Source organism: Argiope bruennichi, chromosome 9, assembly GCF_947563725.1.
Source record: "Argiope bruennichi chromosome 9, qqArgBrue1.1, whole genome shotgun sequence".
NCBI lineage: Eukaryota > Metazoa > Arthropoda > Arachnida > Araneae > Araneidae > Argiope > Argiope bruennichi.
This window is the reverse complement of record NC_079159.1, coordinates 106,310,502-106,335,921: the sequence shown is the minus strand read 5'-3', so window position 1 is coordinate 106,335,921 and position 25,420 is coordinate 106,310,502. Positions and strand designations below refer to the sequence as shown.

The following is a 25,420-nucleotide window of genomic DNA, read 5'->3' as shown; positions in this document are numbered from 1 at the left end:
TTTGCAGTTTCATATTCAAACTAGCAGTTTTAATAATGCATTTTTATTCAATAAATTTCTTCAGCATAATAGATAATTTAATGAATAATTGCCGCTTTTATTTCAAGTTTAAATATTTGTAAATATTTATATTGAAATAAATTTGAAAAAAACCCCTATAATTTGTCTTATTTATTCTTCTTCTTTGTAAAAGTAATGAAAGAATGCAGTGTCAACTGCAGAATTTTTTTGAAAATGATAATAATAATAATAATAAACACCAATTAAACATAAGAATAGTTAAATCAGTGGTTTAAATTTCAGCAGTCGTGGCATATTTCATAATTAAAGGCTATAAATAAGCTAAAACCATTTCAATTTGAAAGTAAGAATGAAGATGTGGAATAATATTGAAACTAATAATTTTATGAAAGTTATAGCAGATTGTCAGAAATTCAAAACCCAGTTCAGTAAACTTTTTGTTGTGTATATACATTTAATCCATCTTGTAAAGGTCCTCCTGTAACTATGATGTAAAAATCTGAAAAGAAAGGAGGGGCAACCTTTATTATTAGCATACCATAGCATGAAATTATAAGACCGGAAATGAAACATCTTTTATGTGGCTCAAAACAAGATTCTAATCTAATTAAACTAAAGTAAGATTCAGATTAGAAATAAAGCAGGTAAATTTTAAAATTTTCTCTCTTGTGATATGTTAGATTGGGTGTTAAGTAGTTCAGAGTCATTAGCAGAGATTTACTGCTTAAAAAGGAATATATTCGGAACAAATTTACATAGTTTGATAAATCTTGCAGGAAGTTATAGAAATTGATTTTATCAAAAATAAAGAATTCCATATACTCATAAGCACAGTACATTTGCCTCTTTCTCAAAAATCACTTTATAAAATTTTTTTTTATTTAAATTTTTTTTACTCATTATTATAATTAATCCATTATTTTGAATATTGAAATTCTTAGGCAACGCAGCTAATTCTGCTTTTAAAGTATAAGGAGTGATATTGTTATTCAAAATAATTAAATAAAAATGTAGTAATATTCATTTGTATTTTTAATTTATTGAAACACTATAATTTTATATTTGTAAATATAAGTGATAGTGTGATAAAATAATGTAATAGCAAAATTTCATTTTTTGTGCCATTGAAACCATTGACCATTTGAAATATTAAAAAGAACTTAATTTTTTAAAATTAATTATTTGGAGAAGTCCTAGAAATAAATGAAAGATATTTAGCTTGACATTTATTTTAATAATTTGAGCTTGTTTTCTTGCACTATTTACTCAAAAGTATCAAGACACTTTCAAATTTATACTTTTTTTCCTCCAGAAAGGCCCAAGAAACTGCCCTTGAATTTTGACCATATAAAAAATATACCTGAACTCATCAATAAAAATTTGATCTCTAGGGCATTTGGAAAACTAGCCAGAAATTGACAAAGAAAGAAATTATTTGTGCTTATCCCATCACCCCAAAAGCTGATAATGATGTGCAATTTTCAACGAAGGTTTTGTTTGCAGTTTGCAATGTTTTTATGTACTTTTGTAAAAATAGTACATATATTTTGAAAAATATAGATTTTATTTTTTAAAAAATCCAAACTTTCCTTTTTTTTTTTTTTTTTTTTTGTTTTTTTGTATAACATACAAAATTTTGAACCAAATAATTCAAATAGAATTATGCATTCGATGTATCATATTAGAATTAAAAATAAGTAATTTGGTTATTCTAGGAAATATGAATATTCCTATTAATTAATTTTTAATTATATATGTGTAAAATAGAACTTATTTTTTCATAGTTTTAAAGCTACTTACATAAAAATTTTGGTAGAATGCCAATGATACTAAAAAAGATATCATCATTGAAGTGAGTGTTGAATTACATTTATTCTCTAAAAGAAGCTGATTGGTTAGGGAATTTCCGCAAAGATATATATATATATATATAAGCTTGAATAGTTGAATTTTTTAAAGGTGAAAAATATGCTAAATATTGCTAAATATCCTTACTTATAAATTAAGTACTTAAATTAAATTGCTGTAAAATTTTACTGTGTTCTCATTATTTGCACAATCATTAGAATTGTAATTTGATATGCAGTATAAAATTAAAATCATCAAAAAAAGCATCAAAAGCTTTTTGAACCACAAAACTGCTAAAGCTCTATTTTTAATAAAAATTATTAAAATTTAGTGGTTGCTTGGCTACAATTTATTTATTAAGATATACATCAAAACAAAAATCCAATTATTATTAACTAATCATTAAATTATTCAAAATAAATAAAAAATGATAACATTTAAATAAGGCATAACTTAACAATTTAAGTTAGTTCATCCCCAAGAGTACAGTGTATGAGCCCTCACTGTCTTCAAGGCCAATTTTGTCATCCCTCTCTTTATCTCAATTTTTTATATTATGTATACCCAAGAATATGGGTTTTATAGTGAAAGACATACGTTGCTATTTTGTTTTCATGGCATTCGCTGAGACTAGGGACTTTAGAGAGAGACTCGGACGTCTGAACCATTTACCTCCCTTTCTCTATTGCTTCTATGGCCTTAAATTTTAACTAAAGCCTTGAGCATCCACCTGAGTTTCCACTATGATTAAATAAGTTTAAATACCTACTTATGTTTAATTTTTTTTTTTCATTTTATTCTTACGCATTTGTTGGAAAGTTCCGATTTTACTCGAAACTTTATTAATTAACCCGACATTAAATGTTCTAACAAGAAAAGTTTGGAATTTGCAATCGTTTGACATTTTTATTAGAAAGGAAGACAGTCATCCAATTCATTCACCATAGATGCTGGTCGCAGTATTTCAAACATGTCGAATGGCCGTAAGTTGCCGCATTAAGAGAGAGAAATTCATTCGTTCATTCTTCGGATTTCTTTACTACTTAGGAAGCCTTATTGTGTTCTTTTCTCTTTCTTTTTTTTTCCTTCCGCGTATTTAGACATGCCGTTTTCATATGGCTTCGTCAAATGAAAGCGAAAGGAAGGGCAGTAGAATGTATTGGAATTTTTAGTTTGCCAAAGGAAATGAAAATTTGTCTGGTTTCGTTTCCAGACCAGTAATTCATTCTTATGATATATATATATATATATATATATATATATATATATATATATATATATATATATATATATATATATATATATATATATATATATATATATATATATATATATATATATATATATATATATATATATATATATATATATTAAATTATAGGTTATCGAAGACGCCATTTCAGTGCCTTTGTGCTGTCAGTGCATTTGCTATTTATGTTTATTATTGATGTAAAGCAAATATTATGTTTTGATTTTTTTTTTTCAATTTATTTGAATTTTTTTAAAAAAAATATGTAGTTTGGACTCCTTGGACTATTTTCGACTTCTTGTCATGTTTTATTCCTTTTTTTTTTCAATGTGAGTTTACACAGAAAAAAATGTATTCCATTTTTTATAAAATTAGCTTTTGCAGAATTTTCTATCTTAACTATGTATATAAAATATGATCGTTGTAATATGATCAATTTAGAGAAATCAGATGGAAGAAGAAATACATTGGCAGAGAATAAAATTCCTATGCCAAAAAGGAGTTGTGTTAGATAAATGAAATTTGGGAGGCTTAACTGCACATCTGAAAGATGACGGATGCTCAGATTTCGCATTAAATGAATAAGAGGCGCTAATAGCTCCAGAATGAACATATATATCCCGTTGCTTTTAAATACGCAATGTAAACTTTGTAAACGATATTTATGTTCCAGAATGATCTTTGTTAGCTACATTTGGATCAAGGATGTCTTTAAGGAAACGAAGAAAGCAATATTACTAAGTTTTAACGAGATTTTATACTAAGGCTATGAAAAGGCAGATTTTTTTCTTCACAGTATTGCAAAAAGATTTGGTAAAGATGTATCCACTGTGCATGATTGTTAGCAGTAATGGTCACTGGAAGGTCTGTCTCAAGATCTTCTCTCAGGTCTGATTATACACGGACCACTGTTTACAGGAAATCTGCTGTGTTCGCCGCATGATTGTAATGTATCTTATGATATCTACAATAAATATTCGAGCATCTGTTGTATCTATGTGACATTGGGAATGATAACATATCGAGTACTTGAAGAACAGCTCTCTAGCAGGTGCTCTGTAAGGTTCCAAAATAACATTATTTGAAACTTCAATGGTTATGTCTTCAGGTGAGAGTGTTTCTGTCTTGGTATCAATGAAAGTCGTTTATTGGGTAGAAAGAGGCCAGGTGAGCGTTTGGAAGCAGGCAGTCTGCAACTTAAATACACTGCACCTATATTTGGAGTTATGATTTGGGGAGCAATTTTCTAAGACAACAGGAGAAATTTTATCTCCCAAGCTTTGATAGCAAATTTGTGTAGTAGGGTGGTGATTGAACTTGTTAGAATGATTTTTTATCACTATTTTAGGGAAAGCCTTGAAACAGTAAAATTCTCCTCTCCCATATCGTAGCTGTCACTCACCTTGTTCTACATAGTGTCGAAATATTATATTATCTGCGAGATCATCAGATGTTTATTTCATCGAACATGGTTTAGCGTCACCCATAACCAGCAAGCGCTATTGCTGATTATTTGCAACAGTCATGGAATTCCGGATCCTAACATTTGCAACGGAATAACTCTCAGCATATGTACAATGCAATGCATATGAGCTTGCATGTTTGCATTCAAAATATCGTGGTAATTACTGTGGTTATTAATGCTCTACAATTTTAATTGACTCTTCCTGAGCAACTTGTAGCCTCGGAACTTAAATCAAACAGAGAAATGCTTTGGCAGAATTCCATTTCTTTAAACTATTTTCTCTTTAGTGGTGGGATTCCATTTTCCGCTCCTGTCTGAAAACTAACTTTATGAATATAATGGACTAGATAATATGCTTTGAAAAACAAGCCATATTATCAGTACTTCTTTATATCTTTTTGTTAAAGATTATAGTTAATCATTTCTTTGTGTCTGTTTTTATTTAAGAGATTTTGGGGTTTTGCCTAGCATCCTCTCTTTCTTTTCTTTCTGCGCTAGCTTGCGTACCGAGTTCTAAAACTTCCGATCGAAATTTAAGAAATTTGATCGTTTTATACTATTTGAAAGACAAGGAGACATAAAGCAAAAACTTTTTAGTGACAGAAAGTTTAAATGTTCCTGTGCATGCTCTTTAGAATTAACTCTGTTATTAATGCATTCTATTGCCTTTCTGTTTAAGGTTTGTGATCGTATTATCGTTTATGATTGATTGTTAAATTTTTTGGAATTCAATAGCTTTATAGTTTATTTTAATTTTTGTTTGTTGATCTATTTTCAGAAACGGAAATACAAGTAGCTTAACCACTTATTATCTTCTCACAAAAACTATACACATATACATAAATAAATACAAATTTTCCGAACGAAATAATACCTCTTGTATTTGTCTCGGCGTTTTGACAGCTGGGATGATATTCTTTGTATTGAACCTGTATTATTTATTCGTGAGTGACCTCGATTGATTTTGAAAAAAGTCGGACATCACCATCTAACGGTAAATACAATGCTGCGAAACCTAATTCTTATTTATCTAGTGGATGCTGGATCTCTGTTACTCTTTTAATGCTAATTTCGGTTGCTTGTAGTTTCAAAAGAAAAAAATTTTTTTCGTGCATTTAATCCTTCATTTTTTTCCTTTCTTATCTGACCTGTTCTTTATTTCTGTCACCGTGTGGGCTGTGATTGATCGAATTGGTGACTCACGTTGCACGTGCGTTTTATTGATGGAAATAATGCCCTTGCGATTGAATGTCTCTTAATTTTGAAGTGAATTTGATTATTCTTAAAGTACTGTTTTAGGTTTTATTTGTCCGTATTTTAAACTATATGAGGCGTAAAATAATAATAATAAAACTCACATCTGATCTTATAGTTAAAAATTAATTTATGTATGCCATAAACCTTCGACAGTGCAAGTACAATTGTTAGAATCACCATTTTAATTATATTAATGCAGATAAGGTGTAAGATATGTGTATCAACCTCAACCATAGCCACAATTTATGTGTTCTGTCTCCTCTTCCACAAAATATTTGTATGGACTTACACTGGTTTTCCTGAAACTTTTTTCTATATTGCTGCCGCACTGAGAGGTAATCCCCTTTATTCCATTTTAAAAACTGTGGGCTTTGGGCATAGTCTTGAACATCCTGAGTGCAGAGATTTTTATCTTCCGCGTTCTGTACATGGGTGTTTTGTGCTTCGTATTATACTGAAAAATTACGAGTATGCATTTTAGACGCTATTGTATTTATAGATTTTTCTTTTTCTTTTTACATAACTACAGTTTTAGTCACACGATAACGTAGCAGATTTCTTTTGGTTAAAGCATTGCGTTTTGGGGTTATTGCTTTTACATGTATGAGAAAGTCAACCCCTTTGAACGGATTTGGTTCAAAATTTGATATGGAACTATACTTTGAATGTTAAACTTGTGTATCAAACTTTATCCGGCTAGCTCTTTGCTAGTGGTCATCAGACTCACTTATTCTCAGACTGACAGACATACTCCCCCTCCCCCGAATGGAACTTCGCACAAAATCGCATTTTTACTTTGTCGTATTCATGTTATTAAATATAATAATCATAAACAAAATCGAATTCAAGATTTTGATTGATTTCCACGTTTTAGACCTGCCTCCCTGTTCGTTTGTCTGTTCGTGACAAAGATAACTCAAAAATGCTTTGAGCTAGATGTATGAAATTTGGTATACAGTCTTTATAACCAGATTTCTATCACATTTTGAACAAAATCCCCTCAGAGGAAACCTGTCAGTCCGGCTGTTCGAATATAATTTAGCACGATAATTAGAAATCGGTAGATAAAATTCGTTACATAGAATTAACATCTATAGTCTAGACACCTTTCGAAATTTGAACCAAATCCAACGAGGGATTGTCCATCTGTGGGTCTGTACTTTCATAAACATGTAAATGCGATAACTCAAAGACGGAGTGACTTAAATGTATCAAATTTGGAATCGGATTTTGTGACTACATGAGTAGTTCTATACAAAAAAAAAAAAAAAAAAATCTCAATCGGTTGGGAAAAGCGCGTTTAAAATACAAATTCGATTTTCGGATTCTGTCAACCGCATGGCAGGGATTAAACGCCAAATAACTCGCCAAAGATTGCACGAGGGATTCAGTAACAATGCTAAATTTACTTTAAGAGTTAATATTTCGTAACTTTTGTACATCATTGCCATGCTAGGCATTGTCCGGGATTGTACTTTTATTGCAAATTATGCGAGAATGTTTTTGGGAGACTACTCTCGTTATGGTATGCATAGATACACAGAGCGGGCATTATTCCAAAAATGTGTGTAAAGAAATGAGGGAGGTCTGAAGCGGTGATTCATTGAAATCTCGAGTTCGAAAGTTGCAATACTTTTTGTGTGTGTGTGTGTGTGTGCTTCGTACATGAGAAAGTAAAATGAACAGATGCTGAATTAAAATTGGATGTTTTCTTCCTCACGCTTGGCAGCTCTTCTATGCTGCAATCGTTTCTTTGCTGGGGTTTTTAATGTGTAAATCTAAGTAATATATTATTTTCAAATCTAACTAAGGATGTTCCTTAAATGCTATTGCTACCTTTCACAGAGTGAATCATTTCGATGAATACTTACAAATAATAAAATAAATTCACGTTCGAATTTTTGTAAAATCGGCTTTAAAAATATAACATTCAAACGCTTGTACTTTTTCAAATTTCTTTTCATCCAGAAAATTATTACTATTGGAATAAAATTGGGGGGCGGAGACGTTTATAGAATAATTCTCTTACGATTAACAACTATAAAACAAAAGAAGACTATTTCATGTGCAATAGTTGTTATTTGTGAAGTATTAGCCGCTTTAGGTGACCATCGTGTTCTCCAGAGTATCGCTTATTAAATTTCAATTAAATTACTTAACAAATTTTCAATATTATTCTGTCGGATTGTTATGTATTAAAGCCATGTTATTTTAATTGCCTTGCATATGCTATACTTATTGTAAAAATGAAATTTCCTAATGGAGGCTAGTCCCATGATATCATTGCATTGTTAACACGGTTATCCGGTTCATCTATTTTCCTCTTCTCTATATTGTAACTTCCTCTTTTTACTCGTCTTGTAAACTACACAGATATTAAACACACTCCTTAGCCTTCAGCAATAAAAGAAAATTATGCGATGAAATATTTGATAAAATTGTGAAAGCATTTTGAATTAATGTCAGGGCAACAATGTGATGTATTCTTAGGAATTGGGCAATATATATATATGTAATGATATTTTAAACTCTTAATTTAACGAAATTAATTTCCAAAACTTTATCTTAATTTAGCCCATAGTAAAATATTCACTTATTTCCTGATCTCATTCTACTTAATAATTCAACTGAAGCTGTGTAAAAATTACTCCGCAATCAGTCTATGTATCAAGTGAAAATGATGCTTTCGGTGCCCTTGTCAAAGGTCAACACATGTATTCAACCGTCACGTGGCCGGAAATCCCATGTTATATAAGACTAGTGATCATTTGTTTCGCGCTCTTTCTTACTTCTACTTTTGTGCCCTGCTGCGCTTTCTTGTAAATAAAGCATGCCTGTCTCCCAGGAGAGAAATAAACGAAATTAAAAATGTCTTCGAACCTGCATTCTGCTGCAACCAAAAGAAGCGGTGTGTGTGTGTGTGTGTGTGTGTGTGTGTGTGTGTGTGTGTGTGTGTGTGTGTGTGTGTGTGTGTGTGTGTGTGTTTGTGTGCGTGCGTGCGTGCGTGCAATTTTCTGACATAAAAATTAGTTTTGTGCTATAATATGTTCGAAAATTTTGATGAAAAAAATGTCAAAATTTCGCTTAACTTTTAAATAATTAAAATTTCAAAAAACTGTCATCGAGTTGCCCATTTCCATTCTTCAAGGTATGTAAGTGTTAAATTTTGTATGCACACACGCAGTGTCTTATTATTAGTAGAGATAGAGAAATATTCATTCTTTGATCTATTTGCTTTGCTTATTTCCTGTTTGCTGCTTTCAAAAGGACATACTATTAAAGTACTTTTATTTCCAATACCGGTTAAAAAATCTCCACCTTTAATGTGAATGTGATTTGTTTTACTATCATTCCCTCCTACTCCCAGAATCACGTTGAAAAGTGATTTTCACACTTCATTGCTGGTAGGTGTAGCTGAAGAGAAAGCTGTTCTCGCCTGCTGTTGACATTAGGTTTAGCACTTAATGGTCGAAGCGCCATTAAATGTGGATGCTTTTTGAAGACCCACTGAACCGTTGATCCGTAGACGAGTTCTTACCGCATCAGATAGTCATGATATGGTTGTAAATCTTAACGAAAACAGGAACTAAATAAGGCAGTAACCTCCGCTTCGGAATTCGAAAAGCCTTTTATTTTATTTAAAAGAAAGGCGGATTTTAAAACATTTTTTTTCGTTTAAGAAAATACCTGAGTTATATTATGGGGAATTAGAACGGTATGCAAGAATTCCATATAATTATTTTTAAAATTGTATTTGTAAAGAATTATAAAAGAAATATCATATTATTAATTCATGACAGAATGGAAACAGTAACAAAATAGACGTAAATGGGCATGTTATCTTTACACTTAATAAAGGAAAACATGTGTACCTATTAGTCAGACTGTTTGCTGTTTTTTTTTTATATTCTTTAAAAAATTTTTTTTTATTTAAAATAGAGAAATTTACAAATTAAACGCTTTTCCTCGATAACTTGCAAAAGCATTACGGCAGAAAAATAAATATTTGCATCATTTTAAAATCGTCTGTTTGATTATACCAATCAAGCTATTGTGCAATTTCTTGCTGAATTTTCACAGTTGAAAATTTTTTTCTTTTTCATAATTTTCAGAAATACATTTCAGTGCTTAATGAAATGTGTTTTTTTTTCTTTGCCTTATTAAAATATAATGGTTTTTGAAAAAATTCAATGAAATTCCAACTTTTTATTATTTTATCAAATATTTAATTGCGTTATTTTCATACATTGCTGACAGCTAAAGAAGATATACTTATATTCTGTTTATTACCGGCGCAGCTTACATTCAATATTAAAAACTGAAATTTCCGTAACGCAAAAGACAGCGCACAGTTAAAAGATAGATTATCCAGGCAGTTGTAATATTAATGGTTATATAATGCTTTGGAATTCGATTCCATTATGAAAATTCATGTATATAATAAATAGAACGAGTATAAGTCTATCAATATAACGTACTTTATTATGTGTCACATTTTGATAAAAATTTAATATAGATTTAAAATTTTGTTTTCAAAGCTCCCCATATCATAATTCATTCATTTTGTTTGTTGTGTTTGAATTGTCCAATACAAATGCGTCCAAAAGGACGGACAACTCCTCGTTGGTGGTTTTAATCCGAATTTCGACACGGATCTATATTTCCAGAGGCAAAATTATGTGATACATTTTATCTATGAAGCTCATATCCGTATTATTAAACTGTCATTTTCGGAACATTAAATAAATTCATTTATTTCTTAATATAAACTATTTACGATAAGTAAAACCTCAAACAGTTTGGGATATTTAATTGAAATTTAGGTCTGTAACGGGCATTCTGGGACGTTTGGTTGCTTTATACGCTTTTAATAAATCAAATAGAATAATACATTTTGCTTTAATTTTTTTTTATTTTTTTTTTATAAAAATCAACTTTTGTTAATTTTTAAAATGATATATTTATGAGAAAAATTCAGACATTGGATTTAAATCCTGGATAATTTGTCAATCTGGAACAAACAAATAAAATTCGAACAGAACAAAAAAAAAAAAAAAAAAAAAAAAACGCTGATTATATGCGCAATAACACTTGTCATGTTATTTTGATCTGATATGAATCAGTCTATTAAATATCAATGGCAATAAATTTAACTTAAGTATTGCAATTTATAAAATAATGCTGTTTTTCTAAATCGAGTTGATGAATCAGTCATTTTGGCGTTTATCCGTAGTATTTTTTTTATGAATAATGATCAAACTTTAATTTTAGACAAGTTTTAATGAGATTTTGAACTTGCTTAAAAACTACTTTAAATGAAACTTTCCACTAGATTAGACAAAAATAATATATGGTGACTTTAAAACGAAAAAATATTGTATATAATCGTTTTTAAATAGAATAAAGAAGCACAAATATTTCTGTTTTTAGAAATACAATTGTGACATCTGCAAGCGATTTTTGATAAATTGCAATGTTTTTGTATTTTTAAAGAAATATTATTTTCAAATTATTTTTATTCTTCCGCATGTCCTAAAATTTTGATTGATTGCGAAGAAGCGAAATGTATTCGATTAGATCGAATGTTTCTTTTTTTTAAAAAAATAGGCCAAAGAAACAAAAAAGAAAAGAGAAAACTATTCTAAAACAAGTTTTCAATAATTTGTTGAAGTTTCTTTTCTAGACAAAATCTATAAATACAGGAATGAGAAGCAAATCTACGAATTTTAATTTCCAGTTTTGAAAGTTTGTTTTGTTTCTGCTAAAGATCCAATTGTTTGATATACTTCATCCATTCATTAACTTTTTCGATTAATTCTTTTAACTAGCAATTAAAATTATATAGTTAACGAAGATGAAAATTCACTGTGATTAAAATGCTGTTCTATATCATTAAAAAACAATAAAGTGGTTTAACATCTTTGCCTAAACTTCAGATGAAAAATCAAAAGGGAGGATCACTTCAAATTTTGTAACAAAACATCCTGTTTCACTATCATTTGTTTTTAATCTAAAAAAATTTTCTATACTTGTTAAATTATTGTAAAATGATAAAATGAATTAATGAAGAATGTTATTGTAAAAGTAAAGATTCTATAATTACTAAATTAGTTTTTAAATTGTCTGAATTTTGCGATATTGAAATTCAAATGTTTATTGACATTTGAATTTGTTTGTGCTAATGAAATTCAAATATTTATTAACATTCAAATGTTAAATGTTTGTTTATAAAAAGTGGCAACACACTTATTATGGGAATTCTGGAAACATCGCGGTTTCAAACGAATTTGCCACCTTTAAAGCCATAGAATTTGGTATATATATCAAAATGATGATTCAATACGCTTAAAAATTCAAATGTTAATTTATGATTTTTTTTTTGCTTTAATGTTGTTTTCTATAATTCTTGGAATTTGTCCATAATATCATTTCTAATGATCGTAGGAAATTTGCCGATGCACTGTGGAATATCTTGTAAATAAAATTTGTTTTAAGTATCTAACATAATTAAGAGGAATGTTAAGCAAATATATTTAATTTTTACGCAATAAATATACTGCTATCCGATGCAAGGATTTTTTTCTTATTATACTGTTGAGTTTAATGTATTGATATTCCTAATTTATGTATTGAATTGATTATTAATTTATGTACATATATTATTATTTAATGTATTGAAGGCATTGTTTCTTAAAACCATCCATATTTAAGGATAATTTTAAAAAGGAATAAATTTAACTTTCGAAAATACTTTTTAAGGAAATAAATGAAATAGTTTCAGGCTTTGCATTTATTTGAGTGTTCTTCGAATTATTATAAAAAGAATTCATTTATGAAAGCTAAGTTAACAGGAATCCTAATTGTTTGCTTTTTAGCAAGAATTTGTGTTGAATAGTGAAAACAGTTTTACAGGTATTTATTGTAATATAAAGTTTATAAAGCGTAGAATGTAATAAAAACGCAATGGTTTTGGAGATGATGGAACTATGACATTTCACTTATGCAGAAATCATGCTTTTATTATTTTTGTTTCAGTTGTATATGACATCATGCTTTCGAATTAGTTCACAAATTACTTTTTTTAAAACTGAACTTTATCATGTGTTTACTTAGTTTTGTCTAACAGAATCTTGAAGACTTTTCTTTTAAAATATATTCTTTATTTTTATACATTTATTGAAAATTTCCGTACAAATTTATTATCAAAGTGAACAAGCGCTCCGATTTTTGACTCTTTGCCATAACTTGAAAAAATATTCTTAATTTGTGTTGGATAGTTTCATTTTTTACTTATTAGTAAATAATTCATATTAAATTTAAAAAAAAAAATTGAGTAGATTTTATTTTTTTAATTAATGTCCGAAGAATTATTATAATATAAACCAATTTAGATGGAACTTATTGAAGAAAATTTAATGGAAAATATGTTAATGTATTATATCACTTGATGCCTTATTTTAAAATTCTTTTAATTAATTTTTCTTTTTAAAATAATGGATTTTTTTTTCTTTTTTTTTTTCCTTCCTCTCCTTTTGTATTGAATATCTATAATGCCCTTATTCATAGTATAGATAATTTCTTCATTTCGCCTAATTCTTTATTTTCTCCATTTCATTAATGAAGGGGAAAAATTAAAAGCTTATTATTAATGGAACCTCCGAGAGCTGAATTTCCGTTATTATTGTCCAAAATAAAGCATATTAATTGTAACGATGGTTTGGTTTTCAAACGCAACAGCAACAAAAATATATTTATGTTTTTATTTATTAATCGATTTCTGTTTCACTGAAATATTCAATTTATCATTCTGAAACTCGAGCTAAATAAGGTAATTTCGAGTTAAGTTGGCAATTTTGTGTTGGAAAGGAAATTCACTATTATTTTTAAAATGCATCAAATTCAAATAAGTCAACCTTAGTGAACTGCGCCATCGTTATATATTTGTTTTATATATTTGTCAGGAAATGCAAAACAAAAGAAAAATATTGAACCTGTATTTAGATTTGTCAGAGAATGGTTTACCGATGAACCGTAAAGCTATTGGTAAATTTTCTCAACCATTTTCTTTGGAAAAGGTTAATTCCCCTTCCCATCTGAGATCTTCATAAATATATGAATTCTCTTTCCTGCATTCTGTTTTCGTTCTAAAATTGGATTTAAAAAAAATACTATCTACGAATCTCACATATGACAGCTTATTAATTTTATCCATGCGTTTAAAGACACTGTCTGATTTTCCAAATAGATTTCCCAAGAAGTCCCCTCCTGTTTTTGCTGACGTATAACAAGTGGCCGGCGTTTCGGGTGTTATATCTATTAATAGTGTCTTATTAAAATGAACTTAAGACGTAGCATCGTCCTTCCGTCCGAAGTGTCTCGTCGCACTATCAGTGTGGTAGAAAAAAAAAAAAAGGAAATCGGTCATTTGGGCTTTAAAGAGTTGCTTTGTTGCGTAGTGACTGTTCCGTGTGGTGGCCTTATTTCTTTTCTTCTTCCTTTGATTTTCCGGACCATTTCACCAAAGCTCGGCGCGAATGATAATTCTGGGAAACCTGTCTTCCTCGCGAAGGATTCGAGCATGTATAATGCCAATCTGGGTTCGCCAAGGTCAATGTTATTTGGAGTCTGTATTTTGTTTCAGACAATGAAACGATAAAGTTTTATGTCCTCGCGCCCTAGCCCTTTTTATAATGGGTGGAAAAAAATAATCTTCCGCTTAGAAATATATTAACAAATGTGTCTGTATCAGTTTATTTATTTTGTTCGTGAGCGCTTTTTTTTTTTTTTTTTTTTTTAAGTATGCTTTGCAATATAGTGTTCGTTTTCATGATCGTTTGGTGTTCGTATCACCTGTCGCGCAGTACCTGCTCTTATATGGCAGCAGTCTTGTTCATTGTGACCTTGACCGTTTCCTTTTGTTTAGAATGGATTACGACCCAGTGGAAATGTATGAGCTCGTGTGCCATTGTCACGCGCTCAACTGTATATTAGAATTGAATGAGCGTGAAAGATCATCGAGGGGAGAGTGTTGTATAAGTAACAAGATGTTGATGTGGTTTGATCTCGCAGTCAAGGCCAAACTGCTAACACAAAGAGTTTAATTTCGAAGCTAGCTATGAGACCAACAGAATTCTTTTTTTCTTTATTTGAAATTTTCCTTAATTTGAAATTTTAAGAAATTTATTTTAAAAATCCTGTTGTTTCTAATATTCGTTCAGTTTATGTGATCAGATAATTTTGATTCAGTTTAGTAATAAATGATGAAAGTAATTGTCAGATAAAGACACGTTCTTTGCTATGTATCCCTTATTTAAATCGGGTTATTCGCTTCTTATCTTGTTGAATAAATATTATTAAAATATTTTGTTTTTTAAAAATGCTTATTTTAATGATATAAAATATGGTTTCAAAAACTGTCAATGTTATTAAATAACTGTATTAACTTCGTACACAGAATACTAAAAAAAAAAAAGTTAAGAAATTTGATGTAGCGATGTCAAAGAATCTCCATTGTTTAGTCCAAAAACACTATCATGGGAACTATCTGTCTTGTTGTCCGCCTGTGTGTATACAAACATAGTTAAATAAAAAACATAACGAGTAAGATAGTTGAAAATTCTATAGTTGTTGATTTGTTTCGAAATTTAAACAAATTCTCGCAATTGGAAGATATTTCCCCCCCCTAACTATCAATAATAAGAGATCAATTGGGAAAAGTTTTACTTCATTTTCTTTACTCAGTTTTAAAGCCTCTCAATAATAGCCATTTAAAATATTTTAACAAGTGTTTTGCCATTTGAACAAAATGAAAATAAATTCATTTTATAATTTGAATTATATACATCCATTTGCATTTGAATCAGTTATTTCAAATTGAACCCCACTCTCCAATCCACAAATAGAATTAATTTAAGTTTATATTCTTTCTTCTGTTATTTTTAAATCCTTACTATGCAGATTCATAAAAAAAAAAAAAAAAAAAAAAAATCTTTTTTGTCGTTTGTTATCTTTGACGTGATGCAGCAGTACGTGATTATATGATTTGTTTTGTTTATGTAGCCTTAGGTGATTTAAAACAGTCGATGACATTCAGAGCAATATATTTTCTTTCTATTCTCTTTGTTTTTTTGACAGTGTTTATTTTATTATTGTATTGTGTTTGTTTAAGCCATTGGTATGTCTGTTCTGTTATTTTACTAATTAGTTAGCCGTGAAGTAATAATAATAATATTGTTAACGGCAAAATGAAATGATTGCGATAATGCCATATCTATATAAACTGATTTACTCCAAGGTTTTAAAAAAAATGTATGCTCAGGGTCTCATCCGTTTGCAGTTTCCTCCTCTGACCCCAGAGTACATTTAAAAAAAAAAAAAAAGAATAAAACAACAAACCATCAAGTAAAAAGAAATATAGCAAATCGCTTTGAAAATTTCTATAAAATTATTCGAATCACGGTATATTCTTTGTTTTGATTTGTATTTACTTAAAATAATTAATTGTGGATAATCTAACAGAAGAACGGTTTGTCAGTGTCTCTGCAAACGGATCTGACTTCTGATAACTAAAGTTTTTGTTACTTCTGTGTTATTTTTTATAAATATATATAAATTTATGATTTAAACTCTGATTACGAGGAAATGCACACTTCTTCATCAAGCAGTTTCAGAAATTTTGTTTCAGCTCAACGTTGTTTTGATTCCAGATGCACGATTTTCACAATCTATAGCTGTACTCCAAAATTTCCTGTATCTGTTGCCTATTTAAATCAGGGCCCCTATTTCCATGTTTCTGTTCTTTTTCAGAAATTTTCAGATATTTTTGCACGAATTAAAATAACTGCTTGCACATATTGGTGTATGTACATTACCTACTTTGTAAGAGATTTCTTTTGCGAAGCGTACGCAATATTTCCATGAATTTTTTATGTTTTTAAAAATTGTCTTATATTTTTGAAGCATTTTGATGCGATATTGTAAATGCGAGGAAATTGATAGGATATTAGAATCCACTTTACAATAAAGTCTAATTCATTTTCATCTAAATTAATGCATTGAGAGTTGTGTATTTCTGTCATAACTTTTAAAAATTGTTTCAGTCAGTTGCCTTTTTATTTTTCCTGCCTTCCTTTTTTACTAAAAATGTTTGATTAAAATATTCATGCGCAGTTTTTTATTTGCGATATATATATATCATCCATAAGATCGTATAAAGTGAAGCTTTTTATTTTTATTTTTCTGTAAGAATACGTTTCTTTTACTCGATTAAGAACGTTTAAAACGATTAAATTCAGCAAACGATTTTTAAATCTTGCAATCAACTCTCTTATTTCATTACATAATAATAACGCTTTATGCGTGCTGATGAATTAATCTTTGTAAATATGGCAGTGCTAAACATTTTTTAAAGATATTTTATTTCCTTCCACTCCCTGTTTTACGACCTAAAAATTCTTAACGCAGGTCTGGAGTAATTCTATTCTAGGAAATTTACTGATGACATTTATAGACATCTGGCGATGACATTTGGCCTACTGCTTTATGACACGTTATTTTCGGACCTTAGGGAGATGCGCCCGGAAGATGTATCATCTGAACATTTTTGGAGACATTACATATGTTTGTTATGATAGCATTATTTAATTATAACATATCGATTTGAATATTAAGATCAGAATAAGGCAACTTCTGGAATTAATAGATTAACCTGCAGATTTAAGATAGATAGTTTTAAGATAGGTTTCTGTATATTATTAAGATAGGATACTGTTGTGGACTGTATTTCACATGTCCGTCTGATTCTTTCGAAGAGAATGCTAAATCTTTCAAATCTGCCTTTAATTTTTAAGCCCTTAATTTTTTGAAATTATTGTGCACTTTAAAGTATTAGCTTACTATTTCAGCGAGTATTTTTATTTTGTATTTCATTATATTATTTAAAAATTTCATTAGATAATATTTGTGTAAATTAGAAAGGCAATGCTATTTAATATCTGTGTAATTAGATAGGCTATCTATTTAGCTTACCTGATTTTATAGCTCATCAAAGTTTTTATTGTCCATGAAAATGTTAATATGTAATAATTTTTGTGGAGAAAACAAATCAAATTTTATCTATATTACAACGGATTTAAAGACGTTTTGGAAGAATGCAATATTAGAATTTTTATCTGTAATATTTTTTGAAAATAAGAAAAAAATAACAGCTGGATAATTAGAAGTATGTCAAATTAGTTCTTCAAGGTAGCTTGTAGTATCAGAAAAAAAAATTATGCTAAGTAGCCTTTTTATAACACGTTAAGGAAATGTGTTCCATTTCATTGCAGAAATGTTCAATATTCAAAAGAAGTATAAAAGTGTCACATACATTCATATGGAAGTAAATAAAAGAAAAATGTATTATGCAACTGCGTGCTTGATGTTATTTCAAGATCTCTGAATAAACATGTAATTGATTATGAAATCCTTCTATGATATTTTTAATACTATATAAAAAAAAGACAATTATATATTTCACATAACGGAATTATATGATATTTTTGTATTATTATTCACTTGGCGGAACTGAAAAACAGAATGATTTTATCTAACATCCGTAATACGGAAATATATTTAAAGCGTGATGTCGACCATACGTAGAATTAATATTCTATACCGGGTAAATGAGTAATCTTGCATCTATTTAATGATAACAATGCTCCTTTCAGGAAAGAAAGAACAGTTATCAGATTACACCATTTATTATTGTCAATGCATGCAAAAAATTGGCATTTTTCTTAGGTTAATAATTATATAATTCATTTTGGAGGATTGTTTAATTTAATTTGCTCGGTCTTTAACAAATTAATAGAAAATTGGTGAATTTCAATAAATAGATTTTAAAATTATTCATTATTTATCAGTTACTTGATATTTTCGATGTATTAAATTGCACGTTTGTTTAAAAATTGGAATTCAAAATATGACCTTGCAAATGGCCTATGTTTAATGAATTATTGTTACTACGAATCATTTGAATATGGATTTTATAATTGGAGTTATTTAATATTAATTTATTCAAAATATTCTAAAACTTCCATTTTCATTAGGATGAATTAAGAAAGTTATAAAAACAAATTGAATCGATAGTATGAAATTTAATTCCGTTCTATTCATTAAATTCGTTTTCTATTCAATTAGGAAACGATGGCTTATTTATTTTTTCGTATATTTTGATGTCTCAGGATATCTCCAAACAATATATTTTTATTATTATTATTATTATTATTTTGAATAGGGATACAGTATTGTACTTTTACTAGAAATGGCACTAATTTTTAATTGTTTGAATTAAATATGAGGTTTGATAGATAACTACAATCCAGACAAAAATGGCGTATGGGAAACAACCCTGAGACCGATTGCCACGCTAATTGGATTTTTTTAAATCGTCTGCTAATATTTTAACGAACAGAATGGAACGGAAGATCATTATTCTAGTTATGCGCACAATAAATCATCATTTTATAATTTGTTTTTCCCTGATATAACAATGCTTATTTTGAATACTTTATTTGTTAGCATAAAAAATTTGTTTTAATTATTATTTTGAAATGAGATCTGTTACATTAACGTTGATTAATTTTGGTTAAATGGATTATATATAAATAATTTAAAGTCTGCATGTTATTTTTCTAATATATTTGAATTCATTGTTTTTGCTTAAAAATTACTATTCAACTTTTAGGGAATATTTGCGCAGTTTTGCATTGCTTTTCTTTAAAAATACTGGAATCACGTGATGAAAGCAAATATTCTGTTGTGGCCATTCTTTCTAGCCATTTCTGTCAAATTTGAATATTTGAAACCTTTAAAATTATTAAATGGTTTGAACCCTGCATTAAAAATACATAATTTGATTAATTAAATTGAAATACTGTCACTTTAGGAAACTTCGTAGTGTTCTAGACCAGTGGTTCTTAAATTTTTTTGCACATTATAATTACTGCAAACAAATATCGCGACGCTGTCTTTGAACAAGAAATAACCCTAATTGATTCTCAATCTCCCTCTAATGTATTCGCATATACTAATAACACTAAATAATGTAACATTAACTAGGAGAATGAAATATTAATTAGTAATTAGTGAGAAACGAAATATATTTTTGCATTAATAAATTCTGTATGAAATTAAAGAAGCAGATTGCCATTGTTTTTAGTGATCTCCATATTCATTTTTGCGATCTTACTTGGGTTAGGAAACCATAGCTTAAACTACGCTGATACAAAACTGCAGAATAGTTGTACTACAAGAACGTAGTATCTATCAATCAATAAATTTTAATTCTTGGTTGGAAAATAAAAATTTCTATTTTCAATTCAGCTGAAAAAAAAAGAGAAGCTACTAAACAAGGCTTAGTAACTGCTGAGATCTTGAAAATGTACCTGTAATATTTCAGAATAATTCAAAAGCTTAAAAAAATATTCTATTGAATTGAATCATACTTAGATTTGTATAACTGATCTCCAAGATTAATTTTCATCACATGCTTCATTTTTTGAAGAAAAATAATTTTTGACTTGTATGCCAAAAAGGGAAATCACGTTTAACGATCTTAATCCACGCCCGATTCTTAATCCTGTATGCCTTCTTAGTCATAAACTCCTTTCGCACAATATCCTACCCCTGTTGATTTTACTCCCTGAAGCGTAGAGAAGGGGGACTTTTTTTTCTCATGAAGAAAACGGTAAAATTCCATTTTCGTCTGCACCAAAGTTTAAAAATAACTTCTCAGTGCACTGGTTTTCCGGCTACTCGTTTCCGTCGTTGGCTTTACTGTTATCCTCTTCGAATTCTATTCGATAGATGCAGGAACACAATTACGAATGGCCAATTGTGGTCCATTCCTCACTGTTCTACTAGAACAACCAGGTAAATGACCTGTGTTGTGGGGCTGTGTAATTTTTTTTTTTTTTTTCACTTTTTGCTCTCGTTCTACTCTGTATTTTCAGGATGCTCTTTTTTTTTTTTTTTTTTTTTTTTTTTCCTCATGGGTGTATGTTAATATTTTATTTACATTGCGCTCGAACATGCTTCCGAACGACACGCCTCAGTTCGCAAGAACGTCGTTTGTCCATTTTCTGTTTTGGAATACTTTTTTCCCTCCGCTAAAATTTATCGTTTGGGAGAATCTGTACTTTTTTCATTTTTTTTCTTTCTTTGCGTTATTTTTATATATTCGTGAATGGTTATTAGAGAGGAAAGAGTCGAATTTGAAATGGTAGAATGATTTTTTTTTCTTAAAGTTTGTTTGGCTGTTATCAGATTTTGGAATAATAATAAAGGCGTGGAAACTATTATTATTTTATTTTATTCTTTATTCTAATTGATAGTTATTTTCATTTTCCATGAAATTGAAGAACTGGAATTTATTCGATATTATTTTTCGATGGAAATGCAGCTAACAAAACTTGTTTTAATTGAATATGTATGAAGTAGATTTTTAGTAATGTGGATTATTTTTTGCTTCTTATAGCATGTCTTATGTTTACATTTTAAAATAATAATTGGCTGTTTTACCACTAGTGATTAAATCATGCCTCTGAAAATTTTAGTTTTAAGTTTTATTGATAACTAACTAGCTGATATATAAATGGCATTGTTCGGGCTAGTCAGAGGAAAAAAAAAATCATTAGATAATTACTTCCATAAGTTATTCAGAATTTTTAAAAACGATATAAAATATACTTAAAATTGTGAATGGAACTCTGAACAATAGGAATGGTATCAATAATACGAAATAATCTTTCCTATACATGGGAAAGTTTTTGTTTTGATAAAAAATGAACTATGTAATTAGTTATCACGAAATCTTCTTTATGCTTCATAGTATTTATTAGCAGAATTTGAAGAAAATCTGTTGACGTTTGAATTTGTATAGCTCATAAATTATTTATGAGTTTCCTTTTTACTTTCTCATATATGAAGTATAGAGAATATATAGTGATCATTAAAAAAATGAATCAAATTCAAGATTTTGACGATTTTTCACGTTTTAGACCTACCCGAGCTCGAAAAATGTGTTTTTAAAATTATGTCTATCTGTGACAAAGATAATTCAAAAACGTTTTCAATGAAGAACGATTTCTATCAAATTTTGAGCGAAATCCATTCTGAGGAAGTCTGTTTGTCCGGCTATCCGAATATAAGTTAATGCGATAGCTGCAAAACGCAAAGAGCTAGGTAAATAAAGTTTGGTACATATATTAAACAAATAAATTAAGTCTAAATTATAGATATTTATCAAATTTAAAATCAGATCCATCAAACAGTTAACTATCTATTAGTCTGTACTTTTGCATGCATGTAAACACTGTAACTCAAGAACGCGGTGATTTAAATCAATGAATTCTGTATGTTGTCTTGTGATTACAACTGCAGTTTCCTGTCAAATTTTGATGTTAATCGGTCTTCAAAAAGACATTCGAAAATATGTATTCTCACGATAGAATCTGTAAAAATGCTATATTCACTCTAAAGTTCGGTATTTCGTTACTATTGTTCATCAGTTCCACAAAAAGTATAATCCACAATTTTATGCAGTGTGGAGAATTGAATATAATAAATACCTTTATGAGAAAGTATGCGAGAAAATTGTGGGGACATCTCTTCCCCTGGTTATTTCTGTAGATTTTGCGGATCAATAGAGTATTCGCACTTCTGTATATAAATGTGAGAATATTATAGAATTTTAAGCCGAAAAATTAGTGAAAAGCTAGCTGTAACTGCCCAAAGTTACCGTATTTAGTTAATGAACGTTTTGAATTGCTTTATGTATGATTCAGCTCATTATTTATATTTTTCTTATTTAAAAAATTCTTATTTAAAAAATAAAACGTTGAACCAGGAAAAACATTTGGTTCTTTAATCAGAAATATGGGTAAAATTCCTAAATCAAATTTTGTTACTATCTTTTTTTTATCAGGTTGTTAAACTGAAAGTTCACAATGCAAATGATTACGAAATAGAAGTATCATCTCTCCCCTCCCTTAAGGGATAAATTCTCAGTTCCTCCCCTCTTTTTTTCCCCCAATAAAAACAACAACCGTACTCTATCCAAACTCTTTTCAAAGTTTCGACGTCAACTTGATGTCTATTTGAAAAGGAGGATGTCTATTTGAAAGGATTGTTAAAATATTTTTAGAGGAATTAAAGTTCGAATATTAATGTTCTACTTTATTATAAAGACTAATCCATTAACCCTTTTGGTGAACTCCGCAAAAATTCATCAAGTTACTAAGTTTATTGAAAAAGTTAATTTTTCACTTGCTGTGCATTTTTAGCATATCAGGCTATGACCTCAGTATATCGTCTTTCAGAATTAAAAAAAAAAAAATGAATTATGTGTAAAATGCAGCGACGTCATAATAACTCACTTACCGTGTAAGTGATGCTCAAATTCACGTGTAACCATTTAGATTAGTTGGCCTCTTCACGTTAAGCACGACCTTGATTTCATTGTTGACTTTATTTATTTATTTTTTGAATTGCTTATTTTTCCCGGATGTGCTTTTAGCGCTCTCGTATTTTCTTGTTTATGATCCGCTCTGCCATGTCCTCTCTTAAGTATCCACTTTCAGCACTGCTACAGTAAAATTTGAATGAATAAATTGCGAATACTAAAATCACTTAAGATTCTTAAGTGTCGGGCTTTTCAACTAATTCAGTCAGTGATTAATTCGACGTGTGCCTGGTTTGTGTAAGATTTAAGTGTTCTCTTGTCTTGAAGGTATTTAAGTGTGATTTCTACCTTTTTGGGATAAAAAGTTCTTTAAGAACAATAATTCCAGAATATTTTTGAGAGCATCGCAAATTATATAATTAATTGAAGATGTGATAGAAAAATATTTCTAGAATTTGAAAATTGTACGAGTCTTTCTATTTTTATTCTTTTATTATGGTTTTATTATGAAGATATTTAAGTGTGAATATCTGTTTTTGGGGGGATAAAAAGTTCTTCTAGAACAATTATTCTAGATTTTTTTTTTTTTTTTTTGTAAATTCTAGAATAATTTTTCTAATTCTAGAAAATTTTGTAATTAATTTAAAGTGGATAGAAAAATTTTCTTCATTAAGTGTCAAAAACTGATTAATACTTTGATATGACTGATTCAAGAAATAAACCTTATGTATGATGGAGTTAAAAATTATTTCTTCTTAAGTCTTATAACTTTCGGAAACAAATGAAACTGAGATAAGATTTCGGAAAGGAATCGTGGTGAGTCTCTCAAAATGCGAGATCCTGGCAATTGTGGGATTGTAATTGGAAGCCAAAATTGGCCCTGGTGGCCTGATAGAAAAAAGATATAATAATAATAAGAAACTATCAATCCAGAAATAATCAATATGAAAATTCACCTATATAAAATTTCCTGAATCTATATAATAAAATATACATTATATTTAGAGAGCGCTAATGTTGCTACTACTAAAACACAAATGAACTTAGCTAAATTAGAAGAATTATTAGAAATAAATATTAAGTTTACAGCCAAAGAATCAAAAAGAAAGATAAAATGAATCCGGCCTGAAGACTTTCTCAAGGGTCACCCTCAGGCAAGGATTCAAACTATGGATTTTTTCTGTGAGGGGTCTGACTTTCGTCCAATAAACTGACCCCTCGTGACCCGAAAATCCCAGAAAATTAAGGTTATGGAGATAAAATTAGTATCAGAAGATTAAAGATAATTATACAAAAACAAGTAAAATCATTTTCAAAAAACAATCCAAAAAAGAACACAGCAAATCAAACAACAAAATACCATGAAAATAGAACCAAATTCATTTAAACAAGAAAGCAAAATACTTAACTAATTGAAAGAACTGTTCCAAAAAAACCTTATTATTATAAAACATTAAACTATTAATATTTATTTCTAATAATTCTTCTAATTTGGATGATAATAATAATAATGAAAAGTATAGGAACATTGAAAGCTGTGTTTGACTTTCAAATCTTATTAACTTCCATTATAAGTATAATTAGTTTAAATTTATTGTATGATTAAAGGTATTTATATTTAAAAAAAAAGACTATACTTTTAAAACCATTTTATACTTTTAAGCATCAGCTACATGTCAACACGTGAGAAACAGTAACACTACATTTTGTAATACTCTGGTCAGTTTGCACTGTAAAAGGTAAGAGTAAGGATCTTAATTGCTGTTGATCCAAAATAGTTATGGTCTTTTCTGCTAATTGGTTACAGATGAATCATTGATTGAATTTTCTTTTATACTTTTATTCCGAAAATAAATAATAAAAATAATAATAATTGACAGGGAATTTGGGCATTCAAAAACTTTACCAATTTAAGATCATTATGATGCACCAAATACTTTATATACCGTGGAACTTAGAGAACCATCACTCGTGTTGAAAAGTTTTAGGTTCTTTAAGCGAATTATCGCTGCAGATTCTTAGACTGTGATATTGATTTGTAAATCGGGGTGTGTATTTTTGGTTGGGAGTATAATCGCTCTAAAACTGACAAATACCGGAGAATGAATTCCATCAATTTGTTTATTGAGTGCACAAA

General features: G+C 29.0%; 1 protein-coding gene across 2 annotated transcripts in view; it reads left to right on the top strand.

The window, feature by feature from the left end:
* LOC129985255 (protein MTSS 1-like) overlaps nt 1–25,420 on the top strand; it is a 52,360-nt gene that overhangs the window by 2,704 nt on the left and 24,236 nt on the right. The window lies entirely within an intron of this gene.